The sequence below is a fragment of the Herpailurus yagouaroundi genome, unplaced genomic scaffold (assembly GCF_014898765.1).
Source record: "Herpailurus yagouaroundi ecotype Mexico unplaced genomic scaffold, PumYag 569, whole genome shotgun sequence".
Classification (NCBI taxonomy): domain Eukaryota; kingdom Metazoa; phylum Chordata; class Mammalia; order Carnivora; family Felidae; genus Herpailurus; species Herpailurus yagouaroundi.
Genome location: NW_024412786.1, coordinates 6,402,527 through 6,423,338, shown reverse-complemented (window position 1 = coordinate 6,423,338; position 20,812 = coordinate 6,402,527). Strand labels below are relative to the sequence as shown.

General features: G+C 57.1%; 1 protein-coding gene across 14 annotated transcripts in view; it reads left to right on the top strand.

The window, feature by feature from the left end:
- Positions 1-20,812, top strand: part of SHANK2 (SH3 and multiple ankyrin repeat domains 2) — a 469,884-nt gene that overhangs the window by 290,854 nt on the left and 158,218 nt on the right. The window lies entirely within an intron of this gene.

Sequence of the window (20,812 nt, the reverse complement as noted above, 5' to 3'; positions counted from 1 at the left end):
CCCCCCCCAACCCGCCACGGACTGGGATTACAGAAGCCACCGTCTTCCGGAGAACCTGCCCAAGATGCGGTCTCCGTGCTGCCTGAGGTTTGGGGTCGGGCTGGAGCGCACCGTGGGGTGGCTCAAGGGAGAGGGCTGTCTGTCCAGGAGGAGGACGACCAGGCATGGTGTGGGGGGGAGCAGCATGGATGTCAGTGACGACAGTGGCTGGCCACAGAGCCACGGGGCAGCGCCCGGGTTGCACCCCATCCCGGGAATATTTAGGGTGCCGTAGCTCTGGGCTTCTACGTCGTCTGCGTTTTCCCTCTGCCTCCTGCCTCTGAGTTGAAGCTTTTGTACAAGGAAGGCTCACCCCCCACCCCGAAAGGCGTGGCACCAAGCAGGCAGGGCCTTTGAGCATAACGTACGTTCGTTCTGTTGTGCAGTCATGCCCACCCTCCGTCTCCGGAACTTTCCATCTTCCCACACCGAAACACTGTCCCCATGAAACCCCGAAAGCCCCCAGGCCCTCCCCCAGCCCCTGGTGCCCGCCATCCACTCTCTGTCTGAATCTGGTGACTCTAGGGGCCGCCCAGAAGGGGAATTATACGGTATTTGTCTTCTTTTGCGACTGGCACGTTTCACTCAGCGTGGTGTCCTCAAGGTCCGTCCGTGCTGTAGCAGGTGTCAGTGTCCCTCCTCCGCAAGGCTGAGGAAGGTCCCTCTGCAGGCATAAGCCACGTTTCGTTTGTCCTTCCTCCGTGGGCGCACACCCGTGTTGCTTCCACCTTTTGGCTGTTGTGAATGGTTCTGTTGTGGACATGCTTGTTCAAGTATCTGAACACCTGTTTCTGGTCCTTTGGGGTGTACGTCTGTCAGTGGAATTGCTCGTTGGACCTGGCTTTAGTGCCGACCTGTCCCGACCACCTTTCTGTCGTACACAAGACAGTTTAGGACGGGAATCCCACGCCGGGCAGAGGAGCCGAGCCGCCCCTCCCAAGCGGGTCTTGCTGACATTGCCCACTTTTTGGCCTTGAAAGTTCAAGCTGCGGTCTGTGGCCCAGTACCGCCGAGAGAGAGAAAGCTCAGAGGCTGGTGGCCTCTGGGGAGGCACGGCTGACCCCGGCTTCTCTCGACCAGTCTCCGTGGGGCTCAAATGAGTTGCTTCTGCGGCCGCAGGCGGCTGCTGGAGAAAGTGGACCCTGGGCACGTGGTCACGGCCGGTGTGGCTGTCCTGCTTTGCTTCCTTTCTAAGAAAGAGGGTGCCTGAGGCTCAGAGAGTGGCCGGACTGTCGCCATGGTTACGTGGAGGGCCATCCGTCCTGGGAGTGGGGCTTCTGGGAGAAAGGAGCCTTTGACAGCCACAGCTCGCCCACAGAGGGGCTGTCCAGGGACCTGAGCTGACCGAGCCAGGGAAAGAGAAGACCACGGGGCCAGGCAGGCTGGCTGGGTCACGTGTCACATGGCTGACAGCAGGCCCGGAACACACACACACACACACACACACACACACACACACGGCAGCTTGGCCGGCAGAAGGCGTGCGGAACCGTTGTAGCTGTTCACAGAGAGAACAGAGCTGTCAGGAGGTGATGAGCTCCCCGCCACCAGAGGAAGCCAAGCCGGGTGGGCATTCTCTTGCCAGAATGTCCCGGGTGGTAGGACCAGGTGACATGTGACATCCTTGTCAGCTCTGCCTCTCCCTGTCTCGACGCCCAGAGGAAGGCTTTTGTTTTGCGTGTTACCGACCACCGGCTCAGGGCCAGGGCCTGGGACCACAGAGAAGAGGGACATCCAGCCATGCCCCTCAGGGTCAACTGATGACTTCTGAATGGCAAGAGCTCTGGCCGCGACCGTAGTTCAGGAGTCAGTGCCGACTTCCCCAGGGTGAGGGACTCAGATGCGCTGTGGACTCACATTGGCCAGAAAAAGATGCGAGTAATCGTGGCGCCATTTATGAACCTCCTGCCACGTGCCCGCACCTTGGCTTGGTCACCACTGCTGCCCGATGGCCCTCCTCCAGTGACCTTGGAAACAGCGTCATTATCCGCTTCTCAGAACCCTAAGGTGGAGAAAGGAAGGTCACATTAAGGACCTGGCCCTCGGCCACATGGGTGCCGGGGCCTGTGTGTGAGGCGCGGTCACCTGGAATACAGGACCCTTGCCCTCAGTCCCCTCTATCCCATGGTAAAGATGTTACCGCCCAAGGCTGGCCAAGGAACTAGCTGCGGATTGAGAGAAATCAACAGAGACTAAACCGTCAGCTGGTGAAGTGTGTTGGGCGGATGGAATGGTGTTACCTGGGTTATCAGGTCTGAGCTTTTCTGCCCAGGATGTAGGGCTTAGCCTGGGGGAGCCACCGCATCCCAGAACTGACCTCTTCCGGACCACGCGCTCGGCAAGGCCAAGGAGCTGGTGGCTCCCGCCTGCCATCGAAACCCACGCGGCTGACGTGCGTGGCTCTTGGGCGGGTTTGGGGGTGAGGCTGAGCCCGGGCTCCTCTGGCTGAAGAGGCAGGAAGCGTCTAAGGGACTCACCAGCCACCGGCTCATTGACCCGCTTCGGAATCCGTGTCAGACACGGCCTGGCGAGCCACGGAGATCTGGGTGCCGCGCCAGCCCCCGGGCCAATTACCCACCGTAGGCACAGGGCAGCCGTCTGGGCAGGCTGCTCAGGGCTGAGGCCGCGCTGTTGCAGATGCAAATGTAATTAAAGAGAAGGCAATAAGACGCGGCAGTCAGTGGAGACGGTTTCTGAATCAGTCAGCCTTTCTCCCCTTCCCACCCCCTCCCACCCCCTCCCACCCCGTTATGTCAACAGCTTTGCTCAGGGACTCGTTGCCGAGGAGCGGACTGATAAAAACACACCCGTTTGTTGTTCACTGGGTCCAGCTACTCCAGCCGCTCCTTTCCTCGGGATTCCCCTCCACCTACCCATCGTGTACATGGCAGAAGGATCTAGAAGCGTGGGCACGTGATCGAGATCAGAAAGCAGAGAACCTGTAGCCATTTCTACAGCGGACCTCACGGATATTTCAATATGGTTCTTAAAAACACAGAGTATAGGAGTCTCAAGTTCCCGCTAGTTTTAAATCAGAACTCCAGCCTCATTAGCATGGGGCATCGAGGAGGAGTCTACCTGGGAGAAGGAGGAGAGACCTCAGGCTTTCATACCAGGCTGAATACACCCCATCCATCCATCCACTCATCCAGCCAGCCATCTAATTACCTGCCTGCCTATCGATCAGGCAGCCATTCAGCCATCTCCTGACTCATCCGTTCATCCGTGCACCCACCCATCTAGCGAGCGCCGCGTCCATTCGTCTCTCCATCCGTCCACCCGACCATCCACCCATCCATCGATTCACGCGTCCATTCACCCAACCGCTCACCCATCCACTCATCCATCCAACTACCTGTCTACTCAGCCAGCCAGCCAGCTACTAATTCCTCCGTCATCTACCCATCCGGCCATCCATATTTACCTCTCCACCCATCCACTTGTCTTGTTCATCTGTCCACCTATTCAACCAATATTCATCAAAATCGGACTACCCGGGGAGCTAAGGATGTGGAGGTAAACAAGACAAACACAGTCTCTGACCTCACGCAGATTAAAATCTAAATAGTGAAAATAACAAAGTTTAGGAACAAATAAGCTAGAGAATCACACTTAACAGTCAATGCTCTGGAGCAAATCAGCAGTGTCACCATACAGTCTCTTGGGCAGGTTGGGGCAGACCTGCTTTATAGAGGGAGCCGAGGAAAGTCTCTCTAACGAAGTGACTTTTGATCTGACACCTGACTGTTCAGCAGAATCAGAAGGCCCGGCATGTGCAAAGGCACTGAGGTGATGTGCAGGAAAGCAGTGGCCTGGAAGGGAGTAGAGAGGATGATCCCAGAGAAGGACCTTGTGCTCTGTGGGAGGAGAGTGGACTTCCTCCCGTTTGTGCAGTGGGGATCCCAGAGGGCTTTAAGCAGAAGAGTAGCATGACCTGGTTAACTTTGCTGGAGGCAAACAGAAGGAAGGGTGGGGGCCACCTGCGCGACCGTTGTCATCTTCCTGGCTGGGAAGTGGTGGTGACGGGCCAGTGGAGAGGTAGGGATAGACAGGTGGGTGGCTTCCAAGTGTAAGGTGTCGTTAGAAGGGACAGGACCCACCCAGGCACTACATGGGGGGCAAACAGGGAGTGCGGAGGGCTCTCCTCCTTTGGGGCTCTACAGGGAGGAGCCCCAGAGGTGAGTGGGGTTGGACCCGTTCCCTGTTGTCATCAGGCACCTCCCGGGACCCCTCGCTACTCATCCAAATCTGCACCTGCAGCTTCGGACCCGCCTGGAAGCACTGTGTTCAGAAGCGCCATGCGGGGAACGCATCTAAGGTGCTGGGTCGTCACTGTTCCTCTTTCTTGGTGAGACCAGTTGAATCGCAAGGGCAGCAAATGGTACCTGTTGGCCAGCCGGACGGCCCCTAGTGGTGGCTTCTTGCTCTCATGGCTGTCAGACATCATCGTCCAACTTTGTATGTTTTTAAATTGGTAATTGGAAGTACATACATGCGGATAAAAAATTCAACATGGGCGGGTATCGTGTTAGACTTAAGTCCTTACCCCCTGGCCCCCAGTTCTCTCCAGAGAGAACCTCTCCTGTCGGTTTCCTGAGGATCGTCCCAGAGGCGGACACTGAGTCTGAAAGTGCACATGCACATGACCTGAAGCCTTTCAAGGCCCTTGAAAGTACAGGGCCCTAGGTTTTTACATCTGACTTTCCAATGAAGACCCCGTATATATAACCTTGGGCAACTCACTGTCCCTCTGTGTGCCTCAGTCCCTGACCCCCCAACCCTATTTGCAAAGTGGAGATCAGTCTTCCGACGCAGGCCACAGCCCCGGTGGTGTTCAGGACAAGGTGAATGGGGGCAACGTAGGATTAGTGTTTGCAGCTTAGGGGCACGTGCTGTACGAATCCAGAGGGACGCTGACTTGTGGACAGCGTGGGTGGGTAGCTGATTTCCCTTGAAACCCTAACTCTGTGTTCTAGGAGAGTGCCTCGTGTAGGTAGTGAGAACTGAATGGCAAGAAACATGGATGTCCTCCAACATTATTTTGTATTTGTATGTTTTCTATTATTCCTTCGACTTGAAAAAAAGGGATCAATCCCCGAGTACGTTCGCGGATTCGTAAGGGAACATACTTTGGTTTTTTTCCCCCTCGGTGGACTGGTGGCCGGGCCTCATGATTAGTGATGAAGCTCTCAGGGCAGCTCCTTTGGGACAGAGAGAGGGGGTTTTGCTGTTTTGTCCCTACATATCTGTACTTGTACTTTTCGCAGGTATGTATTGCTTTTGTAATATTTTTGAGAGCAGGAGAGAGAGGGGTGAATCCCTGGGCCCAGGCAACATAAGAAGTCACCACAGCTGTGCGCGCCAGCTCTCCCAGCTGGCTCTCCCAGCGGGCCATGTGCACGAATACGGCAGCTGGAGCCAGGTCTCCAGCTGGAGGAGTCACGGCCCCAGAGAACGCGTCCCAGTAGTTTCTCCTAGAACATGTTCTCCTCCGCCGTCTAGTCATGGTGAACAGCACGCCCAGTGCCCACATGGGAGACCCGGGGCCCCTCCCCTTCCCTCATCCATCACGAGCGTCCGAGGACTCCCACCCTCCTCCGCATTCTTCCACGGCTTGCCGAGGGGGTCGGCCCTCAGCCGTTGTCCACAGACTGCCTCCCTACCTCCGTGATTGTACCTTACTTCTCTTTTGGTCTTGTTTTTTCATTGACACGCAATCGACATATCACATTATACCACTTACAGGTGTAGAACGTCATGATTAGATATTTGTACGCATTGCAGAATGATCACCGTGAATGGGAAGCCTGGTTGAATCTGTCACCTTACTTCGTTATACTTGGTTTTCTCACAATGAGAACTTTTCAGATCTACTCTCCTAGCGACTTTCAAATATATAATACCGTGTTACTAATCATGGTCATGGTGCTATCCGTTACCTCCCTGGGACTTAGTTGTCTTTTCTTTTTTTAAAAATATTTATCTATTTGTGGTGGGACAGAGAGAGAGTGGGTGCAAGCAGAGGAGGGGCAGAGAGAGAGGGAGGAGAGAAAATACCAAGCAGGCTCCGTGCTGTTCGCACGGAGCCCGGCACGGTGCTCGATCCCACGAACTGTGAGATCATGACCTGAGCCGAAACCAAGAGTCAGATCCTCAATTGCCTGAGCCACCCAGGTGCCCCAAGGGACTTATTTGTCTTACAGCTGAGAGTTTGTACCTTTTGACCACCTTGACCTATGGCATCACTCATCCCCTGCTCCTGGAAACCACCAACTTCTGTGTCTATGAGTTGTGCTTCACTTGTTCATTTGTTTTGCTTCATTCTACATATAGATGAAATCACGCAGTATTTGTCTTTCTCTGTCTGGCTTCTTTCACCTAACATAATGCCCTCAGAGTTTCTTCGTGTTGTAAATGGCAGGATCGCATTTCGTTTTATGGCTGAATAATATTCCGTGTACACCACTTCCTCTTTATCCACTCGTCTACCAATGGGCACCTAGGTAGTTTCCATATCTTGGCTGTTGTGTATAATGCTGCATTGAACATGGGGTGCGGATATCTCTTTGACTTCGTGTTCCCATTTATCTTTGGATAAATACCCAGAAGTGGCATTGCAGGATCATATGGTACTTCTATTTTTAATTTTCTGAGGATCCTCCATACTGTTTTCCAGAGTGGCTGTACCTGTTTACTTTCCCACCAACAGCGCACAAGGGTTCCAACTTCTTCATGTCCTTGCCAAGAAAAGTTATTTCTTGTCTTCTTGACAATAGTCATTCTAACGAGTTAGTTAGTTAGAATTATCTCCAGCTACATTATCTACCGTTAGATTAGTTAGATCGTTTCTTGTGTATATTTTGACAGTAGCCATTCATACTCATTCAGGTGTGAGGTGATCTCTTTGACTTGTTTTGCCTTGTTCTTCCAATGGTTACCTCCCTAACTCTGTGACTACCCCTGCATTTCTTAATTTAACAACATAAAGCATCATTAATTCTTTGCTGTAAAAGTCTTTTAGGTTCTATCTATAAGTTGGATTCAAAAGTTTAAAGCCAGTGGAAAGCATCACATTATCATGATACTATAAATGTTTACATCATTTCCAAGTCAAAGGCTAGGACTGCAGTTCCTTTTTATAGACACTTTCGAAGAACGGGCTTTCTAATACCAGAATCCACTGGATTCTTTTTTCTTTCACCCCATTAGTTGTTCAAAGTATTGTCACAGTTTAGCTTAATATTAGGGTTATGGTTTTCACATGAAGTTCTTATTTTTTCCTGGAGTTTCTGGTTGCCTTTTTTTTTTGTGGAAGAGGAATTAGTTCTTCAATATGCCACTAAAATATCATCCTGTTTCTTCTGTATCACTAGAACCCATCTCATCCTTCTCGGAGCTCTCTGCTCCCATTTGGACACCATTCCCCAGGTCCCAGTGCACGATTCTCATTCTGAGATTTCCCTTCATGGAGCTACTGGGTAAGTGAGGTGTTTCTTTAGCTTTGTTCTACCAGGACACATACTCAAGCAACAACCTCAGTAAAAGGTACCTGGAATGTCAACTCCCGTGTCTGAAAAGTCTCTGATGTGCCCAGTGCTGTAGAATTCTAGATTCAAAATAGTTTTCTTCTAAACAATTAAAGCATTGCTTTATTGACATCTTGCTTCTGCTCATTGCTGGCGAGAGGTGATGGTGCTATCTGATCCTCACTCCAGTGTAGGTGATCCTTTGTCTTTCTCTCCAAAGCCTTGGAAGAGCTTCATTGTTTCTACTTTTCCTTGATATTCTGAAAGGTCATGCTGATGGGTCTAAGTCTCTTCTTTATTCATTGTGCCCACTATCCTGGGGGTTCCTTCAGACTGAAGCAGCTTCGGCTTTAAGAATATGCTTTCATTATTCCCTTGGAAATGCCCTCACTTCCTGTCCCAGTTCCCTCTTTCTGGATTTCCTATCAGCCCATTCTTTCTTATGTTTTCTGTCCCTTTGCCTTTTCACTCTGTATTCTGGGAGATTCTCTCAACTTTCACCCTGTCTCTGGAAGTTATTATTTTGACAATCACATTGTTATGTTCCAAGAGCCTTTCTTTTCAATGATGGGTAAGCTTCTAAAGATGAGGGAAATCATTTCCGGATATCTTTGGGAACAAGCAGGCAGCTGTGAATGGGCAGTTCTCTGCACAGAGGTGCTCTCGAGGCAGAGTCCACGCTGATTGCCTGTTCCTTCAGGTCAAACACCAAAAAGAGAGAAATCCAGAGTCATGTTCTTTACCCCACTTACCCCAGGAGCCCAAAAAGAGACAGATGCGGGTTCTTGTTCAAACCTGTGGGATAATAGTAGGGTTCAAATTGAAACTTGAGGGGTCGGGGTGTTTTTGTTTCGTGGTGAGCATGCCCCAGATGCCCGGGTGATGAGGCAGTGGTGAGAGGGGTCCTAGGAATGCCGGAGCCAGGCTGAGTGGAGACAGTGGAGGATGCTGACTGGTGGTTGTAGGGGTGGGGGGGCGGGGGTAGGGTGCAGACACCCTACCCTGCTCCTGGTGGTGTCTGAAAATCAAGAGCTGTGATTCAACCTCCATCGTGGATCTTTGAGATTCAGATTTAATAGGTGGTTATGCAGACTCCTGGCACTCTGTATATGTCCTGGGTCCACTCTGGTTCTGAGCCTCTCAGGACACGGGGGGCGGTGGGGGGGGGGGGGCAAACGAGGGCCTCTCCCACTCCAGAACTCAGTGATTAGACATTAAGTGTTCTCTGGCTTCACCACACCACTGTCCCCAGCGCTGTCATGATGTAAAGCGACCGACTTGGGGACTTCCGACCTTGCTAGTGTCCCCAGACTAGGGGACAGGGCGTGTTCTTTTGGCTGGAGATAGGCTCAGACCCTCTAAAACCACAGGGGGGTCCGCAAGTGGGAGGAGCCTCCTGGGGACCCAGGCTCAGAAGCCCCTGCATAGGGAGCCCTTGACCTCCTGTGTTGGGGCTCTTTACTGGAGCTGCTGAGCCTAGCCAGGGGAGGCATCCCAGGACCACCTGGCCCTAGGGCAGAAGCCGAAATTCTCAGAGAACACTCCCTCTCATTTCACCCTTTTTGGTGGGACTGGGCAGGAAGCCGTGGCACCTTTTTTCTGGACTGAGTGGCCCCTGTTGGGAGGCTGGGAGCAAAGTCCCTCCGCACAAGGGAGGTTCCTGGCTCAGAGCACCCTCGGGCCACATTTAGTACATTTCCAGGTGGCGAGTGGGTGTGTGGGTGGGGGGAGCGCAGGCGGATGGGTGGGGACGGTGGTGAAACAGCAGAGGAGGCGGAAGGAGGCTGGCATTCCGGGCACACCTCCAGGTTGGGACTGGCCGAGCCCCTGAGTAGCCCTCGGGCCTTCCTGGTCCTGCCCCCAGAGCTGCACACCGGCCCGCCGTCTCCCCAAATGCCCAAGCCGCTCGGCACCAGAGGACAGGGTTTTCAGGGCTCCGTGCAGGTCTCCATGATGCCAGCTGCCAGAAGCAACCTCTGCCCCTGTGCCCCCCGCGCTGTGTCTGGCATCTGTTGTCCCCTGGTCGGTAGCCTTTGCCAGTGTCCACGTGTGAATACTCCCCCCAGGCTGATTTCAGGCTGCTAACATGAGCCACTGCAGAGCTGGGCAGAGAAGACCCGAGCCAGCCCCAGCCCCCCAGCCCCCCAGCCCCCCAGGCCAAGACGTGTGTCTCCTTCTTGCCTGCTCCGGCCCCACAGCCCTGGCTCAGACTCCGAATGGGGCCGGTCCTCATGTGCTAGGTCTTAAGTGTACTAGTCTGAAGTCCTAGGGACCAGCTTTGAGCTGATGAGGCTCAAGCCTGTGGGTTCAGATGCCAGGGTCCCAGTCCCAGTTCTGACACTAGCTCCCTGCACGGGCCTCAGTTTCCCCACCTGTAAAATGGCTATATCACCCCCCCCCCCCCAGGCTGGTTACAGAATTCTAAATATTCCGCTTGAAACCGCCATAACCACCAGCCTCGGGTCACTTGTGAATGAACATGTTTTCTACAGAACCGCAGACCCTGAAATTCAGGGTTCAGGCCCAAGCTGCCAGTGGGGCGCCAGGCCAAGGGGGTGCTGTTCCAGGAGAAGAGGGCGAGGCCAATTCAGAAGGGTTCCCAAGGCTGTGTCTGGGCGGTCAGTAGGTTCTCAGGAGGTGCTCGTGCTGATTCCCCACCTCTGGCCAAAGACCTGGTCTTCCGAGCCCCCTCCTCTAGGAAGCAGGAATGCCTTTGGTGCCTGACTTGGGAGAAGCCAGAGGGACAAGTGAGAAGATCCTGGTCCAACTCAAGGTTACCTGGTCCAAGGGGGAGGCTGGGAGGTGGCTGTGTCTTTACAACCTTGCACTCCTGGCCTCCCTGTGTCTGTCTTGTGCAAGATAGAATGGAGCTGACTCCAGCCTGTCTCCTCTTCCCCGGCATCTTTCATGGGGCCTGGCAGGTGCTCAACCTTCAGAGATGCAGGGTTGAGGGAGTCCTGAGTGGGAGGACTGGATGGATGGATGGATGGATGGATGGATGGATAGATGGGTGGATAGACGACGGACAGATGGATAGATGGGTGGATAGTTGATGGACAGATGGATGGATAGATAGATGGGTGGATGGATGACGGACAGGTGGGTGGATGGATAGATGGGTGGATAGATAAACTGATGGGTAGATGGGTGGATGGATGTTTGCTTGAATGAGTGGGTAGGTAGGCGAGTGGATGGAGGGAGGGAGGGAGGGAGGGAAGGAGGAGGAAAGGCCAGCGCTCTGGCCTCATGTGGATCGTAGGCATTTCCAAAGCAGACACAGCCAGCATTAGATGCCAGCCACGGGCCTCTCCCGGTGGCCGGTCAGCCCCAAGGGCCATCAGCCCTGCTCGCCTGTCCTCCTGGTTGCGTCTCCCCCACCCCTGCAGCCAGGGCCATCTTCAGGGGCTTCCCGCATTCCTCCCTGGACTGGGCTCAGCCCTCTGACTCATCTCCTGGCCGCCAGCAGCTCTGTCCCCTCCGGGTCCACCCACCCAAGTGGCATTTCTGAAATATGGATTTCTCATGCTCCCAACCTACACTGGACACAGTGCAGTTCAGGCCTTTATGTGTGGGTACGAGCCCCCACTCACCCCCGCCTTCCGGTTGTGCTGTCGCTGTGGTCACGCCCCGGTGCCCTTGTCCATGCTGGGTCTGCTTGCTGGCACGTTCCATCACCGCACTCACCCCTGCCCCGGCCCCTGTCCCACACCGTCCTCCACGGCTGCCCAGAGCGCTTCCCAGGCCTGGGCTCTCCCGCTCGAGAGGTGGGCGAGCAGCCTCCTTGCCTTGACCTCAGGCTCCTCATCTGCACAGGGGGCGCAGTGACAGCACATCTGTGATCGCTGCCCACGAAGCACTCGTCGGGGCCCTGCGCATAGTAGGCCCTCAGGGGCGGCTTTCTCCTTCTACCCGGCTCTCACCCTCGGTTTCTACATCACAGGGGGCCGATGTGGGCCGCGTCCAAGTCCTCTGTCCCCTGACCAGTCCTGTGGCTCCTGGGTGGCCTCTGCCTGAGCCCCTCCCCCAACACGGGGGCCAACACATTGAGCACCTACTACGTGCAAAGCACTGTCCAGGCGTTCTGGCTTCTGGACCTCACACTTCCTGGGAGGTGACTGTCATCTCCATCCACAGAGGGGGAAACTGAGGCCTGGAACCGTGCGTGCTCAGTAACTCCTTCCACACACTGTTCCCGGCACCTGTCTTCATCCCAGTCCTTCGAGCCGGGGAGCGCTCGCGCCCCCCGCTTCACAGATGAGAAACTGTACGCAGAGGGGAGGGGTGGGGTCTGAACCCGGGCCGGGCCGTATCGGTCCCGGTCTTCCTGGGATTCAAGGGACTTTCCTAATTTAGAGGCATATGACGACCATTTTTTATATATTATGTTCAGCGAGGGCCCGACCTTCCTGTGCCTCTTCGGGAATAATTCCACTGGAAAGTGCTTACCCCACAGGTGTGGGCTCTCCTCGTGGGGTGGTTAGAATGTTCTGGAACTGAGCAGAGGCGGAGCGCACTAAATGCCACTGAAGTGTTCGCTTGAAAATGGTTAATTTTATGTTATGTCAATTGCATGTCGATTTTTTTGAAAAAGCAAAGAACCCACCTTCCCCAAAGGTCTGTGTGGTGTAAGGAGGAGGCAGGCAGCTGGGCAGAGAGGGCCAGGGCTACGTGCAATGGCACAGCAGGGAGGGCACAGCTGCCACTCCTGCCCGGACAGGAGGGAATGCCGGGCACCCGTCCCAGCCCCCAGGGGACACAGCCTGTCCGGGCTTCAGTGGGGTGTGGCTTGGGAGCACCGCCTTGGGAGCTGGTCACAGTAGCCCCAGACTCTGGGACGCCCTCCTGGGTGGCTGCCAGCTAGCACGCGGGGCTCTGTGCTCCTCGGGGCACGTGCCGATTGCAGACTCCGCTAGTCAAGGTCAAGGTGGAGGCTGGCACGGTGGCCGGGAGCCGGGCATGGCAGATGGTGCCATCACATCCCCGGTGCCTGGTGTGCAGTCGGCCCGTGGAGGAGGGGCGAGCAGGGGCTGGGGGACGAGCGACGGGGAGGAGCTGGGCTGGGCAGAGCTCTGTTCTGGAACGGGGCCCTGCAGGCAGGGGAAGTGAGCTCTGAAGGTTGGCGGAGGGCTTCCGCAGCCAGGATCCCGCTGGGGGTCGGGAGCTTTTCCCGCCCCGCGTTTTAGAAGCGTGGCCTCTTTCTGCACATGAGTCACCCTTCTGCCAAGCACCTGGGTCCCTCGCGTGGAAAGGGGGGGAGCCCCGTAACAGCACCACCTCGGGGCATGGCCAGGATTGAGGTCGGGGGTCTGAGTTGTGTACTGAGGGAGGTTTGGGGTCCGTGGCCTCGTCTTTCCGAAACACCACAGGGACCCTAGGGGACGGTCCTTCCCGCTTCTGCCAGCTTCTGGGGCCCCAGGCGTCCCCGGGCTGTGGCCCTGTCCCTCTTGTCTTCTCTGCCTCCGTGGTCACACAGCCACCCCTCTTCTGTTTACACGGTCTCCCTCTCTCTTGTAAGGACAGCCGGGAAGGCATTTAGGGCCCACCTGGATCATCCGAGATAATCTCCCCGTCTCGGGACCTGTAACTTAATCACATCTGCAAAGACCCACCCCCCACCCCCGCCTTTTTGCCACCTAGGCTGACATTCATGGGTTCCGGGGTGTCTTTGGGGGCCGTTATCCAGCCGACATACACGTCAGTCTCTTAGGACAGAGATCCTGCACACCTCACACATGTTTTCTGAGGGCAAGTGCTGTCCACACACCTCCCTCTTGGCACCTGTGTCCCCCTGTGCGGGGGGTCTCTGCGGCCTCCTCCTGCCGTCCCGGGACACCCCTTGGCGCCCTCGAGGGTGTCTTCCCATCACATGGGGCCCTGCAGCCACCGTTGCTGGGCCAAATCCTCTCGCCCATCTGCCCCTGGAGAGTTTACACTGACCCGGGGCTGTTGAGCTCTCACTTCCCGTTTGTGCCACATGGTAGAGCATCTTACCTCACGGGGGGCAATGCCTGCCACGTCCCACGCGTGCTCCCCGTACATTCCAGCCCAAGCGAGCCCAGAACCTGCGTTTATAAATCCGGGTGACGTCTGGCCGTCAGCACCTGCACCCTGCACCCTGCAGAGCCCTGTGCGTGCAAACCTCCAGAGGGGGTTTCTGTCCTAAAGCCAGGAGCCCGGACGCACAGACCGAGAAAGGGTGGGTTTTCTCAGACGGGCACGCGTCCCCCTCGTCCTGCCCCCACCCTGGGTCCCTGTGTTAGGGACCGCCTCTTACATCAAAGAGGACCACATAGGCGGGAAACAGAAAGATCCGGGAAGCCCCTTTACTACTCCAAGTGAAGAACTCTCCCCGCAGAGAGGCGCGGGGGGACCGCAGTGGGAGCCCGAGAATCGTAGCCCAGCGGTGCCCAGACGGCGCCACGGGCAGGTCCAGCCCCAGTGAGGTCGGGGCGGGCGTGCGGGTGAGCCCCTCGAGGCCCTCGCGGAGATGATTGCCCGGGGGTCGGAGTTTCCTGTTTGCCTAGTTTCTGCGCCTGGAACCTGCTAGACTCTAACCTTTGCAGGATGGGGCTCTCACCGGCCCTTGTCCGGATTTGTCAGCACTGCGTGTGTGCTCTGGGTTGGCCTTATGCAGAGTTTTTCCTGAACCCTCCTCGACCGCGAACCCGAAACTCAGAGAAACGCCCCGTGCCAAAGCCGTCTATTGGTGCTTTCCGGGGTCGAGTTTGCTGCGAGGGGAGGCCCCCACGAGGAGGGGCCGGTGCCAGCTCCAGTGGAGGGAAAGACTAGAAGGCCCCCAAGCAGCCGATGGCACCACCCAGGTCCCTTGCCCCTCAGGGCACCTGCGCCCCCAGCGTGTCGGCAGGAAGTTGTGTGTGTGCTCCTCACTGACCAGGCTTCGCTCCTGCAAGGCCGGGAGAAGGCGTGAACGTTTCCGCCGCGGTGCCTGTCTGCGGTACCCATGCCAACGGGCTCCTCCGCCCTGAGCGTCGCCACCGGGGCAGTGCCTGGGATGTGATGAGTCACCCCGTCATCAGCGAGGTTTGATGAAAACACCCCCAACCTGCGTTAGAAGCCTGGTCTGTCTCGCTGTGTCTCGGGGGACGGGGGGGTGGGCTTGGGGGGTGTGGTGGCCACGTACCGCCCCCCCCAAGAGACGCCTACATCTAATCCTGGGATGCGAACATGTCAGATGCCCAAGGGGATTTAAGCTCGCCCAGGGGACCCTGCAGGGAAGCGGCTGACTCCAAGATTGGAAAATGATCCTGGCGTATCCGGTGGGCCCAATGTGATCTCAGGGGTCCTCGTTAGGATGAAGGAGGGTGGGAAGCAGAGGGAGAGGAGTCCTGATGAAGGACCAGAGATCAGAGTGATAGAGGAGGGGCCCCGGGGCCGCCTCCAGAGGCTGCGAAGGGCAAAGGCCTCAGGTGCTCCCCGGAGCTGCCCCACGAGAGGCCGCTGACCTCCATGTGCTGCGGGAGCCAGCGGGCTCATGGGGGGTTGCACAGACCGTTTGTGAGCATTCCACACACTGGACGGGCGGTGTGCATCAGTGTCGGCCTTGAGTGTATGTATCACCCCCGAGACAGGAGCGCCAGCCCACTGCACAGATGGAGAAGCTGAGGCCGCGGGAGTTCCGTTCGCCTGCCCCTCCCGCCGGCCTGCTGGGGGAGCCGGCCAGGCCACGCCACGTTGCTGCCCATCCCGGGAGCCTCTGAAGACCTGGAGGAACTCTCACGGCCGTGGTCCGTGGTCCTCTGTGGACAGGGCCCTCAGGGACACGCGTCCGGCCCGGCACCTTCAGGGATTTGTACAGACGGGGCTCAGGGGCCTGGCGTTTGCCTCCGGCGCCCGGGATCCTGTCCGTGCTGCCTGTGCGGGTACAGAGCTGTGGTTCCGCCACGTAAGCCCTGCCGAGTGTCCGGGCTGCCCTGCAGATGGGCACACACTGGGCGGCTTAGACCACACGGTTCCGGAGGCCGCAAGTCCTAAGTCAAGGCGTCGCTGGGCCGCACTCCTTCTGGAGGCTCTGGAGGAGGATCTTTCCTGCTTTGTGCGGCTTCTGGGGCCCCGATGTCCCCCGGGCTGTGGCCGCTTCCCCTCCAGCCTCTGCCTCTGTCTTCTCCTCCCGCCTGTCTCTCCTCTTCTGTCTCTTACAAGGACAGCAGTCACTGGATTTAGGGTCCCCCACATCCAGGACGCTCTGTCCCTAGTCCTCACCTTAATTGCATCTGAGAGACCCTACTCCCAGTAAGTCACATTCCGCGTTTGGGGTGAACGTGCATTTTGGGGGGACGCTGTCCAGCCACCGCACCCCCTACATGTGTACCTTCCCTCAGGCACCCGAGCGCCCAGATCCGCACCCGGGACCGAGACCGGCCTACCACTCCGGCTTGAGCCGCCTGCCCCTGCGCCTGAGGGCCTCCAGCTAAGGCCTGAATCGCAGCGCTGCAGGGGGGGGCCGTGCACCCGCCCCCGAGACAGAACACACACCCTGGGCCCCGTGGATGTGGAAACGGATCTCGTGCGTGCTGGCGGACGGGAGTCCAGGGCCTGAGGGAGGGGCACCTGTTCCGCTCTGCACAAGGTGCCGAGGATGCACGGCCAGCGGGACAGATGGCACCGGCCGTCCTGAGGCTTCCGGTCCTGTTGGGGGCGGGGGGTGCGGCTCCAGGACATGTAGGCAAATGAGCATGAGATTTCAGCCGGTCATTGATGCCGTGGGATGGACAGAACAGGCTAACGGCAGGGGGCGGTGGCTGGAACAGGCAGGGAGGCATTTCGGGGGCGGGGGTGGGGGGCAACATCCCATCCTGACTCCCTCTCTGCTCCAGGAGTAAGGCTCTGGTCCCACCTGTCTCCAGGCACAAGGGTCCGTTGTATGAGTTTGTGGAAACACAGGAGGTGGGGCTCAGATCTCCAAGCCCGCTGGGCGTGGGGCTGCCCCGGACAGTGCACGTTTCAAAGGAGGATGCTGCGGGCCCGGGGAGGAGCCCCGGGTCCCCCCTCCGTGGGCCAAGGGCAGGCCCACCCTGTGCTCAGAGAGGACCTGGCCCCATGTGGGCAAGAGCAGGGCTCCGCAGTCAGGCTACCTCGACGGGATGCCCAGCTCTGCCCCACGTCGGCTGTGTGACCTTCAGCTAGTCCCTGAACCTCTCTGAGCCATAGCTGCCTCTGTAAAGCGGGGGAGAAAACAGTGCCTCCCTCCTAAGTTTGTTACGTGAGAGACAGGATGGCTGTGGGGGCTGCACACGGTGCCTGGCAAGTTGTGAACACAGGACCGTTGTGGCCGTTGGTGCTGTTTGTGTGACCCACATTCGCGTGGTCCAGTCCGTGCCGTTCTTGTTAGTAATGGGGTGGGGGGGGGGCGGTGGGAGGGAAGGAGGGAGGGAGGGTCTAGTGAGTATATTTCCGCAGGGACCTGTTTTGGTAAAGTCAGACGTCCTAAGGTGCTCTGATTTGAGGAAAGTCAGTGTTTTGGAGTTTGGGGCAGACGGGAAGGAAGTAGAAAGCAGCAGTGAGGCAGGAGGGGAGGGAGAGAAGACAGATACGGACACAGCCCGGCCTTGTAGACAGGCGTCTGGAGCCAGCGGTTGGGCAGGGGTCTGTTCGGGGCGGACTGGAAACCAGCTCTCGCCAGATGCCGTGGAAAGCGGCCCCGTGGCAAGGAGCAGACGGAGCGGGATGTCCCGCACAGAACAGGGACGCACAGCCGGAGACACGTGTCTCCGCTCCAAGACGCTGTCTTCCTCAGGCAGAGGCTCGCGGGCAGAAGCGAGTGTGAGCGACAGCGGCGTATCGGGGACAGTTCGGGGCTCTTGCCTCCAGGAGCAGCTCAAGAGCGTGTGGGTGTCTCCGCAGCTCAGAGGAGCCTGACGTGTGAGCCCTGCGTGTGCCAGCCCCGGAGGGCACGTGGGGCTGGATCGGAGCAAGGCCAAGCGTCCTGGGAGTCCCGGAGGAGAGGGAAGGCTCGGGGGCAGCTCCCCAGCTCAGCTAGACGGGCTGTACCGCAGACACCTTTTATTTCCGTCACTTTTCCCGAACGGAAGCCCCATCTGTTGACGAGCTTCGCCACGGAGGCTGCGGGGTGCAGGGGAAGGTACAGAGTCCTGGGCCTGCCGTCAGCTTGGCCGGGGGGCAGGCCTGGGCCCTCGGCTTTCCCTTCTGTCGGTCCAGGGGGCTGGTGCACACCAGGGTGAGGCCGCCATCCGTCCAACAGCCGCCACCCGTTACCTCGGCTGGAGCTTTGGCGTCTCCGGCCCACCGCACTTAGGGGTGGCTGGGGTGCTCGGGAGTCCTCGCCAAGGTTAACGGCACAGCGGTCTCAGCTAAGGTCAAGGAAACCCCCTGTATCGAGCGCCCGCTTTCCGAACTGCATCAGTTTGAGACGAGGGGCTATAATCAAAGCCTCCGGGAAAGGTCGTGTGGGGCCTCGGGTCTGTGTCACCAGGGCTCCTGAGTCCTCGCTGCTCATGAGCAGTCCTCGGAGAAGAAGGCGTCTGGATGGATCTTTCCCGGCCCGGATCAGGGCTTGAAGGCTGCTCGATTTATCGGAAAGTCTTAGCGTCTGGGTTCTGGGCATTTGCTCTAATCTTGTCACTTATGGTCAAGCTCTCCGCCCTCCCTGCTCCAGCCTCCAGATGTCCGTGAGGAAGCTTCTGGTTGCAGATAACAGAAACCCACTCACAGTGGCTGAGACGTCAGCCGCAAGCCCGAAGGAGGGTGCCTCCAGGGTCACCTCTCCAAACCCCTTGGCCTTTCCTTCAGGGTTGCACGATGGTGGCCGCAGCTCCAAGTATCATGTCCTCAGAGCACATCCCAAGCAAGGATTTAGGGGAAGGAAAGGCACTAGGAAACCCCCCTCTAAATCTTTCCTGCAAGTAAGATCTTTCCCAGAGGGCCCTGGACTCTCACCCTCGGGTCTCACGGACCAGAACTGTGTCCTGTGACCCATCCATAACTGCAGGGGAGGCTGAGAAGGCACGGCTCTGACTTTCTCTGCTCCTATGGCGGGAAGTGACTGGGGCAGTGCCGCGGGCTGGGCGCGTGAGAGGGACGGGGCTCTCCCAGAAGTGGTGGCTGCTGAAGGGGCTTCGATGAGTGGATAGGAGTTTGGCACGGAGCCAGCAGGCAGATCGTGCTCCGGGTGGAATCGGAGGTATGAGCACACGCGCAGCACCCCCTCTCTGTGCCCAGGAGACCCTCTCCTTGGGCAGACGGCCCATGAGCTGAAATGGGACCTGGAGAAACGTGGCACACACCCAAGTAAGCATGCTGCCTCAGTGGTAGGACATCCGCGCAGATGTTCCTGCACCAGTTTTTGGACGCAGGGCCCCCTCAGCTCTGCCTCCACTCATAAGGAGAGGTGAGTTTCTTTGTGCCTCGGGAAGGATTCTCCGTACGATCTTTCCGAATCTTTCTAGGGCATCTCATAGATGACCTCGTTTCTAAAAAGGGTTTTTTTTTTTTCCTTGGGTCTTTTCTGAGGCTCACATGATGTGTCAAACCAGGCACCTGTGTACCGTAGCGTAAGTATCGCTTGTGTAGGAGGATTAACACTCTTCTTAACGTTTGTGTTAATGCGGTTACACGTGAGGTATCCCGAGGCGCTCACATACAGGTATGGTTCTGTCGATTCAAGTGTCTCCAGAACGTTGAGAACATGGCTTTAGAACCTATGGCCTAAGGACCAAAGCTGGCCCTCTGCCTCTTTGTGTAAATAAAGTTTTATTGGAACACAGCCCCGCCCACTCATTTACATAGCGTCATGGCTGCCTTTGAGCCACAAGTAGCAGAGTGGGTAGCTGCCCCCAGGACCACACCGTCTGCAAAGCTTGAAATACTTACTCTCCGGCCCTTTACAGGAAGAGTTTGATAGCCCCTGATGTAGGATGTTTGCAGAGCCCCTTTCAAAGGACTTGTCCAGGTGTTCTGCATGAAAACGTATCTACGTCATACTTGGAGCAACTTTTAGAGCTGCCCCTGTGGCAAAGGCCACCTCATAGAAGCATTAGTACTCGGAACAGAAACAAGATACTCCGTGGGAAGAGGCTAGTGGTCTAGGACAGTAGCGATGGCCGGACCCTACCCTCCAGCTGGGGCCTGGCCTGGGTTTCACATGACCTCTCACCTTAGAGGTCAGTGCCATCCGGTTGGCCAGGTGGGCCCTGTGGGGTCTCTGGGTGAGCCCCCAAGCCCCTCACCCAACCCACATTCAGCTCCCTCTTGAAAGCCAGGGTCACCGGGTGATGCTCGCGTTTGGTCCGGTTCCCACGAAAGGACACGGATTCCGGTGTTCATAGCTGTGGACAACGTCCACTGCTCCCCAGAGGGACTTGGCAACTGGTCTGCCCCAAAGCCCACGCACTGCGATCCTTCTGGGCGAGTTTCGAGACCGACAGATGGGGCAGGCCTGGACTCTCGCTTTAATCGCTGCAGGAAGAAAAGTCACCAACAGCCCCTTCCTGCATTCCTAGCAAAATGTCAGGCCGTTGTACCGTTCCGCTGATTTTTTGGTCTTTTTAAACAATATGCGGTTCAGGGTCAAAGGCAAAGGTTTACCCGCCGGACCTCCTCTGTGCCCTCCTGAGGGTAGTGATGGGAGAGGGGAACCAGCACCTCCTGGTTGGCCCAGGTGCAGCCTGGTTTTAAAACCCAGAAGCGCCCCGTGTCCCGGGCAGACCAGAGCACTGGGTCACGCCATCTGCATCGCGACTGTACGTGGGAGTCCCGGTTTAGGCTTCATTCTGAATCAGTAAGCACCAATTAAGTACTTATTGGAATATTCTGATTTTCCACTTCACAGACACAAAGACCCAAGCCCAGGGTGGGTGAGGGTCCTGTCCAAGGTCCCACGGCCAGCTCTTGCTGGAGCCCAGACTAGGAAGTGGCCCTTCTCCAGCTAAGAGGTCCAGGCAGGACCAGGCCCTGCTCTGGTGGCATTCGCATGCTAGTGGGAGAGTCAGACAGTAAATAAATGAGCAGACAAATTATAATTTCAAATACAGTGAGTGACAAGAGGAAAATACAGCCGAGGGAAAGGCTGAAAATCAGGACGTGGAGGGCATCTCCCGCAGTGGGAAGGGCCGCCCTTTAGAGGTGAGCTCAGGGACCTAAACAATGGCCGCAGTCTGGCTCATGCAGACCCAGAGCAGCATCCCAGGGAGAGCCCAGAGCAGCATCCCAGGGAGAGCCCAGGCAGTACAAGGGCACTGTGGCAGATGAAGTCGGCCTGCTGGAGGAAGAGG